Source organism: Leptopilina heterotoma, unplaced genomic scaffold (assembly GCF_015476425.1).
Source record: "Leptopilina heterotoma isolate Lh14 unplaced genomic scaffold, ASM1547642v1 Lhet_27, whole genome shotgun sequence".
NCBI lineage: Eukaryota > Metazoa > Arthropoda > Insecta > Hymenoptera > Figitidae > Leptopilina > Leptopilina heterotoma.
This window is the reverse complement of record NW_025110978.1, coordinates 132,149-150,161: the sequence shown is the minus strand read 5'-3', so window position 1 is coordinate 150,161 and position 18,013 is coordinate 132,149. Positions and strand designations below refer to the sequence as shown.

General features: G+C 23.2%; 2 protein-coding genes across 4 annotated transcripts in view; one reads left to right on the top strand and one right to left on the bottom strand.

Annotated features, from left to right (window-relative positions):
• Positions 1 to 18,013, bottom strand: part of LOC122503810 (protein sprint) — a 324,848-nt gene that overhangs the window by 254,589 nt on the left and 52,246 nt on the right. Inside the window, exon 1 of one of the 3 annotated variants that reach the window (XM_043614519.1) lies at positions 10,895 to 11,044. The exons of the other annotated variants lie outside the window; for them this stretch is intronic. The gene's annotated coding sequence lies outside the window, so the exon portion shown is untranslated. Of the gene's footprint in view, positions 1 to 10,894; positions 11,045 to 18,013 lie in introns of those variants that run through there. 3 annotated transcript variants of the gene reach the window in all.
• Positions 1 to 18,013, top strand: part of LOC122503812 — a 282,660-nt gene that overhangs the window by 259,568 nt on the left and 5,079 nt on the right. The window lies entirely within an intron of this gene.

Below are 18,013 nucleotides of genomic sequence, written 5' to 3'. Positions count from 1 at the left end.
CAAATGATTTGTGTTTTTTTCAAAAAAAAAATTTTACAAAAATATAGAAAAAATATATATAATTATTTATTTATTTAATATACATTCGCAGTCAATATTAAAGAGGGAACTCAAAGGAATTTTTAAAAATAAAAATTTGATGTGTATCTTTAAAAAAAATCAAAAACATTTTTTTGGAATTTTTATTTTTTTAATTTTGAAATATTTTTTTAAACTGTCTTATTTATGTTTATAGCATACCTAAATTTCATTGAAATCGGTTTACTAGTTTCCGAAAAAAATGGGTTTTTTGGGTTTTTTTTCAAAATTTGTAAAGTTGAACTATTTATTTTATCCATTGATAAGAAACATTAAACATGACAAAATTTTCTTTTACTAAAAAAAATATTTCTGTATTTTGTCCATTTTAGGCATCACATTAAATTTTGCAACTAATACAATAATTGACATTTTTTCTGGAGTAACATAAATTTTTAGCGCGAATTATAAAGAAATTTACTTTTATTCCTTCACTGAGAAAAAAATATATTTGAATCAAACATAATTATACCTAAAATAAACATAAACATAAACAGTCAACTAAAAATTATTTTTGAATTAAACAATAATTTTCACTCAATACATAATAATTTGGATTCAATAAAAATTAGGTTTAATTCAATTATAAAATATGTTTGATTCAAAAAAATTTTTTTGGTTGGCAAGTAGCAAATAAGTAATTTTTGAATTAAAAAAAAAATTTTTTTAAGTGTTAAGGAAAATATTCAATAATAAAAATTGAGCAAGTTTGGAAATAAATTTAATGAGATGAAAATTTATTTTCACTTCATAGGGGAACGACAATATAAATATATATATATATATATATATATATATATATATATATATATATACATTTTTAAAATTACAGTAATTCTCATTGCCTCGTTGAACAACATGCCGCGGACTTTATTTTCACTCCCTGTCGGATACCTGGAATGTTCGTTAATTGAAACTCACCCTCGGGAGCAATTCTGGAGGACCACCCCCGGGTGAATTGAAAGGGTGGAATATGTATATATAAAGCATGCGCTAAAATATTTTTTTGTCCTTTATAATAAATTCTATATTAACTATATTTAACAAATATTATTAATCAGAAAAAAAAGAATAATTTTTGTATTTTTTGAAATTCCTCTCATCGAAATATATTTAATTATAAATTTAAAGAACTCCCGATAAGAAATATGCTATCGAGGGGAAAATAAAATTTTGATGTTGAATCAATTGACAATTTTTAATCGACAAAAGCTAAGAAGGGTCTTTATTAGTTCCCTATCAAGTAAGGGCACTTGTATACGGTAAATTTAATTTAGAGAGTTCGAATAATGGCCCTTAGGGCAGATTTCGTCTTGTGCTATTAAACGCGCATAGTTAGGTGCACAGTGTTCCGTTTTGTGCTTTCTTTCACCCCTGCTTATATAATATATATATACGTGTGTGTACCTATATATATAGACTTTACGTTAAATCTACATAAGACTTATCGAGAAATTCACCCTCGAAATTTCGAGATTCTATATTTAACGAGAATGAAATTGAAATCACGATTTGTCTGCATTGTACGCACGTTTTCCTCGTCAATTATCATTATTGTTATTATTATTATCATTATTATCATCAGAGCAGTCGAATGCAAGAGACACCTACGTGAGTTTCATGTAATGAAACATTTATAAGATGGTAAACGTTCAAGAGATCTTTGATCTCCAACTATTACTCTCTAAACCCTTTAATATTAGTGAAGAATTTTTTTTTACTTTTAAAAAACATTGGTTTTTGATTTTCACCTTTTTCTAATAAAAAAATAAACAAGTTTTTCTTTTTTTGAAATCTTTTTCAAACTGTAATCATAAAATTTAGACTCAATGTTATAGAATACATTGCGTTTTATTTTTGATTTAGATTATTAACACCACAACATAATATAAACATGTTTTTTATGTTAATAATTTAAATAATATAGATAACGTAAAGAATTTTATAAATTATAAGGTGGTTCATTCAAAAGAATGCAGACCTCTAGAAAAATAATTAATTAACATTCAAATAATTAAAATATTATTATTAATAATTTTTTCTAGAAAAAAAAACAAAAATTCTAAAACAAAACCTTCAATTTTTTCCATTTCTGACAATAATTTCATTTTAAATAACTTAATACTTGAAAAGCTATCATTAAATTATTAGGGGAACATAGTCTAGGTCGGCCACCTTTTTGACTTTTGTTTATAACTTTTTTTTAAAAATGAATTTGGACAATTGAAGTATATGGTTGGAAAGTCCTGTTTAATAGGAACATTTTTTCTGTACAAAGTAAATTGACAGGTTTAAAAATGAAAAAGTTATAAAGATTTAAAAAAAAAAAATTTGTAGTCCAGGTTGGCCATTACAGTCAAGGTCGGCCATGTTTAAAATTCAAAGGGCATTAATCGTTAAAAAATAAAATAACATGTTTGGAGTTACGGAAAATTGATTCTTTATTGTTTACAGTTTGTAACTTAATGAAATAACAAAATAATAACAATAAACAATATAAAAAAATAAATATAAATAAAAAAAAGTTTTGCATTAAAATATTAATAAAATTAAATAAAAATATTAATAAGATGATCAATTATATTATGAGTTATACAGAATTGCAGTTTTTGCAAATGAAGTAGCTCGTCCTCATCTTTGCGCATTTTAAACACATAGTGGCCGACCTTGACAGTAAGTAACATTACCGAATTGTTGTAACCATAAAGAAATGCGTTTCGGGATTCGATTTTTTACTTTGTTTTCCTTTCAACCATGAGTCCCACAAATTTTCTGCATACTTGCCTTGACGATTCAATTTGTTTTTTATCTTTTATTAATGGTTTTTCACATTATGCACAAAACTTTTTTTCAGCTTTTTTTGTACCGACGTCACAGAAAACACAATTTTTGATTTTCCGAAAATGTAATTGAACAAAAAGTTAGGTTTCACTAAGACAAGCCTCGACAAATATTCGCGTAGGTGGCGCTAGTGAACTTGACAAAAAAACGCGAGTGGCCTACCTAGACAGTAGACCAACCTTGACTACATTCCCCTACTTATATAAATTATTTAGTGAATAATTTCACTTAAATATTTAAAAATTAATTGAATTTTAAAAGAGTTGCATTTACAATTTTTATAAATAGAATAACTTCAAAAGATTTTAATTTCAAATATTTAATAAAATTTCAAATCTTAAAGAATTTCATTAGAAATTCTAAAAAACTTAAATTTTTGCAAAAATTTAAAGAAATTCTCGTGAAAATTTTAATTCTCTTTATAAATAATAAAATTCTTCTTCAAAATTCAATTATTTTCAAAAATTTTAATGAAATTCTTGGCAGAATTTCAATTAATTGCAAAAATTTTTCTAAATTCAGTGATTTTCAATATACTATTTTAGTAAAATTTTCCAAAATAATTCAATTATTTAAAAAAAAATGATATTAAAATTCTACGCAAAAGTTTAATTATTATCATAAATAATAAAAATTTTACAATCATAGATTATTTACAATTTTTTTTTATAAATTTCTTTGCAATAATTCCATTATTTTCATGAATAATAAACAAACTCCTCGCAGAGTTTCAATTAATTTTACTATAATTTTAATCAAATACCTCGAAAAATGTAATTATTTTTAAAAATTTTATTAAAATTCCTCGAAAGAATTTAATTATTTCAAAATTTGTTGATATAATTTTTTATGAAAATTCAATATTTTTGTATTTAAATAATTGAATTCTCGTAGAATTTTCTAATAGAAATTTATTTGAAATTTAATTTTAGTTAAAATTTTACATAGTGATTAAATATTAAACGCACTATAGCGTGAATTTTTAGAAATAATTGAATTTTGAAAAAGTTTCAAATTGAAATCTTTGAAAATCTGAATTTTTCATATTATTAACAAACAATTCTGTATAATTTTTATTTTTGAAGAATTTCCAAATAATCGATGAAATTTCGTAAAATTGAATTATAAACAAAAACATTTGGAAATTCTCAGAATTTTTAAAAAAATTATTGTAAATAATTGATTTAAAGAAGAATTTTAGTTAAAAATTGTAGAAAATAATAATTGAATTGAAATGATGAAAATAATTTCGAAGAAGTTACAGTAAAAATATTTTTTATAGTACAAAATAATGATCTTATCACTTGGTCATCTTTAATTATTATAAATTGTTGAATTTCAAAATGATTTGAATTTGAATGTTTTGAAAATCTTAATTCCTATGAAAAAATAATAATGATTAAATATTTTTTTAAAAAAGAAGTTATTGTTTTGGGCAAAAAGTCAAAATTTTGTTTGGAAATCAGTGAAAAGTCAGGGAAAAACAAAATAACATTTTTGTGGCAACTCTGATTAAAATCGAATCATTTTAAAAAAATTTTATAGAAGCTATATGATAAAAAATTATTTTTTTCAATATTTAAAATTTTAAATATTAAGTTTACCTACTTTTGATTCACAGTCATCGAAATGAGCAACTCAAAAAAAGAACAATTTCATTTAAGCCAACCATTTAAATTTTTATATCTTAATTATTTTCATTGGATTTTTAATTTTTTTTTACTTTTTGACCAGGACAAAAAATCCAAAAATATGTTTAAAGTGGAATTATTTTTTTTTTTTACTTTTTTGGATTTCATTTACTTTAGATTTTTTGGTATTATTAAAAAAAAAATATGTTCATCTATAATTTTTTTCCTCTCTCAGTCTCAATGTTATTTTATAACACTTGACAAAGAATTTTGTGACATGGTGTATTAACGTTAAAAGAAGAAAAAAAAATGATGGGAATTCAGAGCTTACTTTTTCGCATGTGATATTCTATGGTAAGTGACACTCTCTTTGTGCCGACCCTCGTCAGGATAAATGGAGCAAGTATCTCTCTGAATTGTCGAGGGTCTACACAGGGCAATTTTCAAAAGGTATGTCCTATCATCGTTCAGTGACACTAGCCACCATCAAAAAAGAGAAGTTACTTCCACAGTATAAACAATCAAATTCCCTTCACTGATGACCCTTTATCGTCATTATCGCACACAATCAAAATGCGGGAAAATTTACTTCACAAGTAACAGCAATGGAAAAAAAAACGAAACAAATAACCAACCCCTAATAACTATTAATTACTATTTTCGATAATTAAATATTGTTTTCAATTATAATGAACTCTCTAAATTTTTTTTTATTTTCTCTGATTTTATTCATTAATTAATGAATAATTAAATTAATAATAATTAATAATTAAATTAATTCATAAATTATTTTTTTCGATTTTTGAAAGAAGTATAGAAGATAAAAGAAAAACAATTTTTTTACTTTTTTATAAAATAGACGACGTTTCGGTGCGGTGGTCTGGTTCGCCACCATCATCAGGTCACTTTAATAAAAAAAATTATTTTCAAATAAATACAACACAATTTTTAAAAACTAAAAAATTAAACAAAAAATTAAAACCAATTTTTATCTAGTTAAAATCATTAAAATAAACATCACGTTAATAAATAAATAAAATACCAACAAAAAAATAAAATATTTAAATTTGCAAATCACAAACATATTAAAACGAGTGATTAGTCAGGGAAATAAGAATTTGTCAGGAAAATCAGGAAAAAGTCAGGGATTTTGATTAAAAGTACTGGAAAAAATTTAATTTTTAGAATTTATAAGAAAATTCGGAATTTTGGTGTTTTTTTGTTTTCCTTATAAACTATGAAATTGACAAGAATTCTAATACAAACCCTTCAATTTTTTCTATTTCTGACAATAATTTTTTTTTAAATAACTTAATTCTTGAAAAACTATATCATAAAATTATTACTTACAAATTATTTAATGAATAATTTTACTTAAAAATTTCCAAATTAATTGGATTTCTGGCAAAATTTCAAGTATTTTCAAAAAATTTCCTCATTTCAATTATTTTTAATATTTACCATTTTAATAAAATTTAACAAAAGAATTCTATAATTTAAAAAATTTTTGTTCAAATTCTTTACAAGATTTAGTTAATGAACTTGCAATTTTAATAAAATTTTCCTATACAATTCAATTATTTTCAATAAAATTCTTCTTGAGAATTCAATTATTTCCACAAATAATACATTTTTTTAAGTGAATTTAATTATTTAGAAAAAAATTTAATAAAATTCTTCGCTAGAAATCAATTATTTTTATAAATAATAAATTTTTCTTGAGAATTCAATTATTAAAAAAAATTTTGATAAAATGCTTAATAAATTTGAAAAATTATAATAAAATTGGTCGTAGAATAAAATTATTTTCGTAAAATATAACATTCTTCCTGGGAATACAATTATTTATTATTGTCAAAAATGTTTGTGAGAATCTTCGAAAGAATTTAATTATTTTCGTAAAAAATAAAATTTTTCAAAGCAATTCAATTATTTATGAAATTTTAATAAAATTCTTCCCAAGAATTCAATTTTTTTAAAAATAAACATTTTCACAGGAATTCAATTATTTAAAATGAATTTTTTTTAAATTCTTTGTCAGATTTCAATTATTTTCAATTTTTTAATGAAATTTTTCGATAGAATTTAATTATTTTCATAAAGTTTTAAAAAATTCTAAGAAATTTAATTATTTAAAAAATTTGAATAAAATTCTTCACACGAAATTAATTATTTTCATGAATAATAATATTTTTCTCCGGAATTCAATTATTTTCACAAATAAAATTTTTCACGGGAATTCAATTCTTTAAAAAATTTATTAATAAAATTCGTTTTAAGAATTCAATTATTTTCAAAAATAACAAAACTTATAGCAGAATTTCAATTATTTTTTATACAATTTTAAATATGATAAAAAATTGCTTTTATTCTTAAAATTTTTTTTTGAAATTCACCGAAAGAATTCAATTATTTTAAAAAATTTTTATAAAATTCTTCATAAAAATTCAATTTTAAGAAATATTCACTTATTGAATAAATTTATTTATTTTTGTATGTAAATTGAATTCTAGAAAAATTTTCTGATAAAAATTTATTAAAAAATGAATTTTATGTAAAATTTTAGGTAATAATTGAATATTAGAAGAGTTATCGTGTGAATTTTTAGAAATAATTGAATTTTGAAAAGGGTTGAAATTAAAATCTTTGAAAATTTAAATTTATAGTTACAATATTCTTATGATATAAAATAATTATTTTATCACTCTGTCATCTTAAATTTATAATAATAATATTCCCATAAGTTATTGAATTTGAGAATCAGGGAGAAAGTGAAAATTTTGTCTGGAAATAAGGGAAAAGTCAAGGAAAAACAAAATTAAAGTTTTCTGGCAATCCTGTAAAAGCTTCCAATGGTGAATCATTTGAAGCTTTTAGATAGCTTCAAATTTTGGAATTTATTGAATAATTGAATTTTCTTAAAATTGAATTTTTAATTTAATTCAAAATAATTAATTATTATTAACTATAATGAAATTAATTAATGAGAATTAAGATCTTATTATATTTCTCATATTATTTCTCAAGCCATTTTAAAAACATAATTTAATCAATATGATTTAAAAGTCTGTTTGACAAACTCTTATAATGATTAAAAGGGGGAGATTTTTTATTTTTTCATCTTACTCCCGAGGAAATGTCTTTTCATTCATAATTAATTGAATGGTAGGCCAAACAGTTAAGTCAATTTTAAAGTTACAACAACTTCCATTAAAGTTTTAGTTGAAACTGTGTTTCTCCTTTCAGTATTTAACTGGTTATATTCAGAAACACAAGAAACTTGAAAATTTCCCTTTTTGAAGTTGAATATTCCAAGATGAACTTTAAGAATTTCCGGTGGTGAATCCTCTCCTCGAGGGAGAAGGAAAGTTTAATGCATCCTCATTTTCGAAAGGGGGAGTGAATAAGTAGGAAGGGGGAGGAGGAGGAATGGTAAATAGGTGCAATATTTTTGCAAGTGGAAAAAGTAGACGAGAGTAATCTTCAAGGTGACAGAAATATTTTACAGCATTTCGCGTGTTAATTTTTATTTCCTTTTTTCTTTGGGTTGGGGGAAAAAAACGTTACATTTTCAAATCGTAAATTTTTTATTTGATAATTTAATTTATCTAATCGTACAATTTTGCAATTAATATTTTTTTAAGAAATTTCGTTTGGATTAAAATTTTTTTTTTTTAATGTATTTTATTTTTTAATCTTTATTTGGAAATTTTTCTCAAGTATTATTATTTATGTGAGATAAACGACTTAACTCCGAGTTATTCGAAATTTGTCGTGAGCATTGAATTGAAATTGGGTGAAATTGACAACGATTGGCTCGAGTGCCTAAACCCGCATAATATATTCTTAAGTGTGTGCCTCGATGCAAACGAACCTTGACACGCGTTTGAATTCCCGCCACTCGAGCGAGAAGTTCCACACACTTTTATTTCATTTCTTTTGTTTACATATTTTCCTTTATATTTTCTTTTTGTTATTATTTTATCCTTGTATTAGTTAATATTTTTTCCTGTACTTTTTCAAGTTGGCAATTTAAAAAAAAAAATTTATTAATCACTTTCAAAGTAAAAAAAAAAAATTTAATATGAGACGGCCGAGAGGTTAACCGACTTGATTTGTAACATTAAAGGCCAGGGTTCGATTCTTGCCAACTGAGAAATTGAAAAGAATTAATTTTATTTGAATAATGGACTATTTTACAACAAATGTTTATTTGATTGTAAATATTTATTTGATATCAGTTAAGCGAGCAGTTAAGTAATCAATTATTTGATTAAGATAAATTAATTAATTTATTATTATTATTATTATTATTATTATTATTATTATTATTATTATTATTATTATTATTATTATTATTATTATTATTATTATTATTATTATTATTATTATTATTATTATTATTATTATTATTATTATTATTATTATTATTATTATTATTATTATTATTATTATTATTATTATTATTATTATTATTATTATTATTATTATTATTATTATTATTATTATCATTATTATTATCATTATTATTATTTTCTACTTATTATGAATATTATAATATTTTATTAATTTAATTTTCAAAGTGCGATTTACATATTTTTGTCCATTAATTATTTATTTAATTAATTTTCACAATATTACAAGAACTCTTCACGTTCTGGGAATAAAATCTCTTTTTTTCTCTTCCAAGCGCAATTATTGAATTTCCAATTGGCATTCTAATGAGTAGTACACGTGTTACACGATCGTTTATTGTCTGCAAGTTAGTTTTATCGACTAATTACTAAAGAAACAGAAAAAGCGTATACCTATACTAATCGATAAATTGTTTTAATCGTTCCATTCTTGTCTTTAAAGAGTAAATTAACAACTGTAAGAAAATAAATTGAAATAATTTGTTCTGTTAATCACCGTTTATTACTTTATTTATTATTACAATTGTTATCACAATAAGAAAGTGTTTTTTAATATTTTCTTTTCAAATACTACTTTTCCTCAAAGCAATTTAAATAATTTTTCAATAATTCCAATTCGTCAACAAAAAAAAAAAAAAAGAATTATTTTGCGAAATAAAAATATTGAAAAATTTAGAAATTATTTACAACGAGAAAAAAAATAATATTTAAGATATTTGAAGTATGCTCGTTGTAAACATTTCAATACTCACGCGAGTGATAATTTTGTTTAATAACTTCCAACAATTTCCTATGGGAATATATTGGGGCGCAGAAAATTACAGTGAAAAGTAATTGCAATCCAAACAGAGAAAGTTAAATTTTTATCCCGACTGGAAAACACTTTTGAATGGATATAATTATGTACGTGAAATCAGTATGTCTTTCTGTCTATATGGTTTGCTGTGAGGATAATTTCAAAAAGTTATTTTAAAAGACAATATTAATTATAGACTGTTGAGGATATTTTTAATTATTTTCCTAGATAATTAAACTTTTTACTTTCTTTAAATTAAAGAAACAACATTTTTTAATCATTTCTATATTTATTTAATTATTTGTTTGTTTACTTAACATATTTATTCATTTGTTTATTTATTTATATAGTTATTGTTATATATTTATTTATTTGTATATTTATTTATTTTTATATTTATTTATAACAAATTTATTTATTTATTTATTTAATTACTATAATCGTACTTTTTCTGTATCCAATACCCGAACTATTTTTAATAATAAAACTTAGTTAAAAAATATTTTCCAACTCAAAAAAATTCTCCCATGTTAAAATAATTTTTATCCAATACAAAAAAGAGACGGAAAAAAAATTTAATTTCCTTCAATTGTAAATCAAAAAATTTTTTCTATTATCCTATAACTATTTGGAAAAAGATATCTATCAAGTGGGAGGGGGTGAGAGTAGCGAGGGGTATTTTTACTAACTTTGCGAATTGAAGCGTTCGGAAAGTAGTAAATCGCAAAATCTCGACATTTATAGCGAATGGGTCGGTGAGGAATGCCGAAAAGTCCTATCGTTCGATAAAATAGGAAGACATATTCCGTGAAAGCGACCACCACAGTTCCTGCTCATCATTTCCTTTTTAAGCGATTCAAGGCGAGAAAGATACTCAAAATTGAATAAATAATTTAAATCTCAAAACGTTAAAAAAATTTTTAAAAAAACTTTTAAAGAAAAATATTCCTATTTCGGTTATTGTATTTGTATAAATTATAATTTATTGAAGTAAAAAACGGATGAAAAATTTTATTTTTAATTTATTTATATTTATTTAATTTATTATATTATTAATGAAATATTCTTTTGCAGAGGGTAAAAAAGTATTAAAATTATATTTTTAACGCACAGGAAATAAAAAAATAACTCACCCCGAAATTTGTTTTCACATAAAAGGCACAAATTCACTGATTTGCATAGCACTTAATTAAAAAACCTCTCCTCTAATCATTTGTCACAGGCGCAAAATGATGAATCACATTGAATCACAAACAAAGGAAATAGATAAGAATTTTTTCTCTCCTTCTTCATGAAATTAAAAAAAAAAATTACAAACCACAAAGAATATTATTTAGAAGGAAAAAAATTTTTTTTTAAATAATTGAATTAGAGAAAAAGATGAAAGAATGAAAAGCTTGCACATGGGACATTAACGACATCGAGTCTCGAGGTTCACTAATGGCGAAAGCAACTGGTAACAGCAGCAACATATTAACATCATCATCTCCACCACCATGATTCTCACAGCATGAGAGACAAGGCTTATAACATACAAACGTATGCGTTAAACTGTATTCATTGCGGGATATAAAGATGAAGGAACTATTGGTGGTTCGAATCCATCAGTGAATCACACTGTCAAAATATACGAAATATGCAGGTCGACGTCTTTTCCCCCTGATGTGAACGCACTCAGAGATTAAAAAAAAGAGAATCATTTTTTTGTATGTTTCCTGCGCGGTGACTTTTCTTTTGACATTCCTCGAATGTATATAAATTTTTTTGATGTTAAAATTAGAGGGATTATTATTATTAGTATTATTTATTTTAATTAATGTTATGTAATAAATTTCTTAATTTTCTACTATATTACTTGTGAAAATGATTTTCAAATATTTGTAAATGCATTTCTTTGTTTGGATTTTTAATACTTTTTTGTCATTGTTTGCAACAATACTTTTTTCTTATCATTTCTAGGAATAATTTTTTTTTTTGCATATTGTTTCTAACAATGAATTTTTGGCATCTTTTGTAAAAATACGTTTCGTCACCATTTCTAACAAATTTTGTGACCTTATTTGTAAAAATATTTTTTTGTCATTATTTGTAACAATCTTGTTTTGTAATCAATTATAACAATACTTTTTTGTTGTAATTTGTAAGAATAATTTTGTGGTATCATTTTCATAAAAATTTTTGGTATCATTTTTTTAATCATTTTTGGTATCATTAACAAAAAATATACGTAAAAATGCCAATAATTTGCAAAAGTGACAACTTTTAAAAATATCAGTTCAGACAAATGAAAATTTCAGGCTTCGCAGCGCAAAATAAGTTCAAAAAAGGGGAATAGGGAAAATTTTTATTCAAAAAAGGGGAAAATGTAAACATATTGTTTTAATTAAATCTGGACTCTTATTTTATAAAACTGCTTTACAAATTGCTATAATTTAAAGTTTATGTAGTTTAGAACATTTATTAAACATTAATTTTAAAACTTTTATCTTTTATCACATGATATCAGTCGTAAATTGTGCAATACTTTTATTTTGTCTTCTACATTAAAAAAATTTTAAGTAAAAAGAAAAGAAACATTATTTTATTCATTTCTTTTGATTTCTTCGATTCTACAACTGACTCCACAACCTTGAATTTTCGTTTTAAAATATTTTTTTAATTACTTTTACAGCCAATCCAAATATTTTAATCTCTAATGTCAAAATTACCAAAAATTATTTTCCCGAATATGTACTGTTTTACCGAATGCACTTCTCCATAATCCATTTCCCGGAAAAAAAAATTTTTAGCCATGTCTCTAAATAAATTTTTCCAAAACAAGTTTTTTGAAAGTCTTTTTTTGAAAATGTATTTTCGTTGTTCCTTAACAATGATTATAAATATAAATAAAGTGTCAGATATGTAAAATAAATATTTTCAATTTCAAAATTTTCGAGTTTAAATTATACAAATGTTTTGGTTGCGAACAAAATTTTAAGACAAAAATTAATTAAAAGGCAAATTTCTAATCTCTAATTTTTTCTTTTGTATTACTGACACTTTTTAATTTTTATACACAATTTTCAATCTTTTAACATTAATTTTATGCTGTTTTGATGTTGTACGTTCGGTTAAAAATCAAAATGCATTCGATAAAATTGTCATTCGGAATTTTGATCAATCGGTGAAAAATACGTTCGGGTAAATTCATTCTGGAGAATAATCGGTTACCATTTTGAGAAATGTAAAATTTTGTGATGGCTTAATTTAATTATTATTAATCAATTTATAAATTTATCAATTATCGAAATTGAAAATATCAATATTAAAAATAGAAATATTATAACATCTTGTATTTTTCAAAACAAATAAATAACCCAGTTTGTTCTGAGACAAATAGGGTAAATGCACTAGTAGTCGGACACTTAAGGATACAATCTTAAATTATGCTTTTTTTCTTGAAATAGCAAATATCTACTGTGTTTATAAGCACATTATTAATTAAAGGAGTTCTTCAGGATTAAAAATCATATAAATTTGTTACAAATAGTTGAGTATTTAATAAAATATAAACATTTTAATAAAAAATTACGAATGCTTTAGTAGTCGGACACTTTTTCCCCTTGTTTCTATAGTCGGACATCTGTCAGATATTTTGCATTTATAAAGTAAAACAGATAATTTTTTAATTGCTATCTGCTGGAAAATGGAATTAAAGCAAATTAGAAGTTATTAATATAATATTTAAACCCTATAAGTTTTAATATTTATGATTAATTATCAACAAAACTTTGTGCCACTCATCGCGTTACTCAAAAATGGTTGTATCTATAGTCGGACACCATGATTTTTAAAACATTAAATAAAATATTTCTTGTTTAATTATTTTCGAAAATAACACTATTTTAATAAAATATAAACTTCACACATTCGTCTAGTATACTTTTTAAAGTAATTATCACAATGCATTATTATTTATTTGACAAAAAACACGAAAGTGTCCGACTACTAGTACTGTCCGACTATACCCGCACTTACCCTATACGTTTATTTAACTCAAATAAAATATATTATATTTAAATACCATTTTTTTCTGTTAAATAAAATTTTTCTCTGGGTGCACCCAGAGAAAAATTATTTATTAAATAAATTATTTATTAATTATTTATTAAAAATTATTTATTTTAAATGTACATGTACAACACAAAATAGGGAAAAGGAGATAAAAAAAAGGGGAAATATTTATAAGAAAAGTGGAAAAAAGGGTAAATTTTTTAAAATAGAGGAAAAAAGGGAAATAAGAGAAACACTGTGAAGCCTGCAAGTTGCAACAATATCGATCAGTATATATATATATATATATTTAGACTCTATTGTTGTTTATGGAAAAAATAAAAGCATTATACTGATTCTCGAAAAATTAATTAAAAAAACCTACGTATATTAAAAACGAGATGTGAGATAGGAAGATTATTATTTTGAAGAAAACGTATGGTAAATACTTCCTTTATATATTTCTTGGTCTCACGTCCTTGGTGTAAAAATATTTTTTTATTTTTTTTATCGATTCCCATGAAGACATCATGTCTGCGAATAAATTCATTATGGAATCATTATTACTATTCTCATTTCTAAAAGGAAACTAGTTGAAATATATACTCTTTTATCTCAAGGAAGACAACAATTGATTAGCGGTCTCTATTAAGCACACAGACACTGTTCAATAATTAAAGAATGTTAGGCAATTGTTTTTTTAATTACTTAATGCAATATTCTCTGTAATTATTTATTATTAATTATTTACTTATTTAAGTATTATTATTTATACTGAACAAATTTTTACGTCCGAGTTGATTTTATTGGAATAGTAGGTAAAAAATTTTTTACACGAATACATTCGGACAATAAATTGGTTTTTTAATACAAAAATTACTCCAACGTTTCGAAATCAATATGATTTTCTCTTCAGAGAGTTTACAAAATAATACGGAGAATAAAATTTTTTTATTTTTTAATTCTATTTTATTATTTTTTAATTTAATTTTATTAATTAACTTGATTTTTTTATCTTCACTAACACATTTTAGTAATTGAGTATTTTAATATTTCAGTTACTACCACCAAATGTTACATTGCAATTTTTAGATAAATTTTAATTTCTTCGACATATAATGTAAAACTTTTTTATTTATCCGTAAGATATATTTTATTGTTTCTTTTTCTTCGTTCTTTTTTATGTTTGTTTTCATTTTTATATTCATTTAATTTTAATATTGTATTAAGTTAATTATGTTTTTTATTATTATTTCTGTATTTTTATTTACATTATTATTTTATGTTTTTTTTTAAATTATATTATTTAAAGTCGTCGTGTATTCTCATTATTGTTTTCTGTATTATTATTATTTTATTTATTATTTAATATTTCTAAATTATTATTTAATGTTTTCTTGTTTTTTATTTTTGTTTTCTGTATTATTTTGTAGACTCCCTGAAGAGGATGATCCTAAAGTTCTGCACGTTTAAATGAACGAAATCGATGTATTTCTTCTTCAAATTCAATTTTTATGACAATAATTTTGAGTCACTATCAAAAAAATTAATTTTTAAAGTTTTTAAACGTAGAATCTAAGTTTTAAATTTTTATTCGAATCAGTAATTTATGAAAATATTTTTAATACAAAATATTTCGTTCATTTGAACGTTCAAAACTTGTAGATCATTGAAGAGGAAATTGTATTGATTTCGAAACGTTGGAGTAATTATTGTTTTAAAAGACCACTTGTCCGAATGTATTCGTATAACAAATTTTTTATCTACTATTCCAATTATTATTTAATTCTCTAAATCTGAATTAGTAAAATTTTACATAAGGAATAATTTGACGATTTTTGACGATAACGGTCGTTAGCAACATTAGAGGGTTAATTAGTAAAACAATTGTTGATTAATTGTTAGTGGATTTAATAACAGTTTGTTATTTTTTACTATATAATTCCTGAAGCAAACATTTTACTGACAATTACATTATTTTTGACTAATTCGGATTTAAAGAGAGATTTAGAAAGATTAGTTAATATTCATTAGTTAGTAAGTCAGTTAGTCAGTCAGGTAGTTAGTTTATTTAATTAGTTAGTTAGTTATCAACTAAAGAATTCTTTCAGCCAAAGATGTAAAAATAATTCTAACTCAATTCAACCATTTTCTTGTTAAGCAAAAAGATGTTTTGAATTAAGAAATAAGATTTGTCTTGAAAAAATTCACAGGAGTGTTTAAATTGAGAAAAGAAAATATAAGGAGGAGAATAATGGTGTAAGAATTGAAAGGAGAATAAGTCTTGCGAGAGATGAAATTGAAGGTGTGTGTGTGTGTGTATGTGTGTGAGAAAAGAGAAGAGTAGCCGGCAATCATGGCAGCTTCCGATTGCTTTAGGACTGTGTAGTTACATGTACATCGAAATGGTTCAGAAAATCCACAGTTAGTTGCGGAGGCAGTCTGACTCACTCCAAAGTTGGGCTTACGGCTTTAATTGAAAGCTAATTAGCATTACAAAGGGTGGGGCTTTCCGCCACTAAGGGCTCTCTCTCTCTCTCTCTCCATCTCGCTCACTCCATTAATTCACTGCCTTTTCAGGCCTTTCACTCCATATATAAAAGTACCTCCGAACGTATGTTAGCACGAAATAAATTTAACTAAATACTAATTCATCAATTTTCCATTACTCTTACATTCCATTATATACTTCCATCCTCTTCACGTTTAACGTTCATTCATGCGCATTTTTTCGCGCTTCTACAATTTATTACAGACACTTTTTTTCCTATTGAATGGAATTTAAAGTAGCTGAATGCGAATGTTTTTTTAGGTAGTTCACTATTAAGCAGTTATTTAGAAATGCCTTTAATGAAAATAAATTTTTATTTGATTCAAGCTTGCAATAAAAATTTAATTTTGTTTCCCAGACTTTTCCCTTATTTTTGCAGACGAAATTTTGACTCTTTCCCTGACCCTAATATTCTGATTCAATATCAATTGTTATATTTAAAATAAATATTCAATCGATATTATTTTTCAATAGGAATTAAGATTTTCAAAAATTTCGAATTCAAACCTTGTAGAAATTCAACAACTTACAAGAATATTATTATAAAACATGAAGAAATCGATTACTCCGAGTCTTCGACTCAGAGTGATTGATTTCTTCATGTTTTGTAATAATTAAAGATTCGACCGAATGATAAAATCATTATTTTATATTATAAGAATATTGTTACTGAAACATTTTCAAAATTATTGTCATCATTTCAATTCGATTATTATTTTCTAGAATTTTCAACTAAAATTCTATTTTAAATCAAATATTTTGAATAATTGTTGAAAAAGTTTTTTCAGAATTTTCAAATTCATTTATTTACAATTGAATTTTACGAAATTTTGATTATTCGGAAATTCTTCAATTAAATATTTATTAGAAAATAAAAACTTCAAATAATTTCAACAATTTAATCAAACTTTTTAAAAAAATTAATTCTACGGAGTTGTTAGTTAAAAATGTGAGAAATTCAAGTTTTCATAGATTTTAATTTGAAACCTTCTCAGAATTCAAATATTTCTAAAAATTCGCTATAACGCATTTAATATTCAATTATAATCTAAAATTTTAAGTGAAATTAATTCTTAAATCAAATTGAAATCTATAAAGAATTTGTAAATAATTGAACTTCTGGGATATTTTTATTATTTGTGAAAATAAATAAATGTTTGCGTAGAATTTTATTAAACATTTTTTTAAATAATTGAATCCGTTTGAAAAATTTGATTAAAATTGTAGATATTGAAAATCATTGATTTATTAAAAGTTTTTGAGAAGAATTGAATTTTTGACAAGAATTTTATTCAAATTTTTGAAAATAATTGAATTTTGGAGAAGAATTTTATTACTTTTGAAAATAATTGAATTTCTATAATCATTTGTAACTTCTTCAAAATTCAATTCTTTTTTAGTGTTTTTATCTAAAATTCTCCTACAAATCCATTATTTTTAATAATTAATTAAATATGTATAATAAAAAATGTAACTAATTTCATAAAATTTTGAATTATTAAAATTTTTCAAAAATCAAAGTTCTTTAAAATTTCTAATGAAATTCATTAAAAATTGAAATTTTATAAAATTTAAAATTAAAACCTTTTGAAAGTTCATCTATTTACAAAAATTGTAAACGCAACTCTTTTAAAATTCAATTAACTTTGAAATATTTAAAGTAAAATTA